The sequence below is a fragment of the Corvus brachyrhynchos genome, unplaced genomic scaffold, assembly GCF_000691975.1.
Source record: "Corvus brachyrhynchos isolate BGI_N302 unplaced genomic scaffold, ASM69197v1 scaffold2767, whole genome shotgun sequence".
Taxonomy (NCBI): domain Eukaryota; kingdom Metazoa; phylum Chordata; class Aves; order Passeriformes; family Corvidae; genus Corvus; species Corvus brachyrhynchos.
In genome coordinates, this window is record NW_008239027.1 from 925 (window position 1) to 2,141 (window position 1,217).

The 1,217-nt window shown below is 44.2% G+C and overlaps 1 long non-coding RNA gene across 1 annotated transcript in view; it reads left to right on the forward strand.

Moving 5' to 3' along the window:
- Nucleotides 1-10: 10 nt before the first annotated feature.
- LOC108447848 overlaps nt 11-1,217 on the forward strand; it is a 3,378-nt gene continuing 2,171 nt past the window's right edge. The window contains exon 1 of the long non-coding RNA XR_001863550.1: nt 11-207. This is a non-coding gene — a long non-coding RNA (uncharacterized LOC108447848). The remainder of the gene's footprint in view (nt 208-1,217) is intronic.

Here is a 1,217-nt window from a genome sequence, read left to right on the forward strand (position 1 = left end):
CCCAGGGAGGTGGTTGTTGCAGAGGGTATGGTCAGGCTCAGTCAATGTCCAGGTAATGGATCAGGTTGGCGGCGTTGAGGCACGTCGAGCTGGGAAGTCAGTCCGTAGTCCAGATTATAGGATGATGATCTTTACCATAAGAAGTGTTTGATCAGCCCGAAAGAAAGCTGTAGTGCATGTTGCACAGAGAGAATCAGGTGTTGCTGAGTAAGTCATTCTCCATTCCCACTGAATTTTTGCTTGGATAGGATTCTGTCTTGTTTTCTGTGATGTAAATGACATATATGGAGCAAAGAGTTTGGGCAAAAGCATCCAATTGACAAGGTCCTGTTGCTGCCTGTTCTGAGCTTCCCCTCCCCCTCCCAAAGACATGTGCTCTGAGCTTTTTTGTTCCAAGCGCGGGCAAAGCCAAATGTAACTCAGACTCTTCAGCAGTGTCTGATCGGCCGCTCACCCCGGGTCCGCCCCCAGTCCTCCCCTTTCCCCTTCTCCTAATAAAAGATGGTCGAGGGGAGGCAAACGCTCTCTCTCAGCTCAGCTACTTTCCTGTAAACATCTCTGGTCGTCTGTCTCATTTGAAGGCTTCTAACTGCAGGGAATTGAGCGAGCAGGGAGCTATATTTCTCCCTCTTTGCTTCTGCTGATGGTATTTGCTCTGCAGCTGATTCAGGTACCGATTTTAGAGCTACTAAAGTGCTAGATTGCCCGTGCTACCTCTCAAGGCTGCTCGAGGCTTTCTAAGGCATTGAAATACAAGCGCTAGCTGGTATAAAGCTGAAAAGATACCTTCCGCAAGGTCCAGTACAGGTAATATTATAGCAGTAGCAATTTCTCAAATTGAGAAAGGCAGTTAAGTTTATAGGACATTATTTCCAGAGGTTTATGAGAATGTGGTGAAACTTGTTTTTTCCTTTTGCCTGTATGTGTAAGTAATAAGCCATATATTATCTACGCATCTTAAAAGAAATTTCCAGTTAGCAGGAAGTTTAATGGATCACTTTGATATCATTGCAGTGCTCCAAGCAGTGTCCCACTAATATCACCCTTGAAAACTGGAATGTGAAGGACCAACAGCTTGCTCATCTTCATGCCTGGGTCACTTTGTTGCATGCATGGCAGTGCTGTTAAATTTGTTTCTTCCAGAATTTAAAAAAAAAAAAAAAAAAAAAAAAAAAAAAAAAAAAAAAGGGGGGTTTTGGGGGGGGGGTTTGTGTATT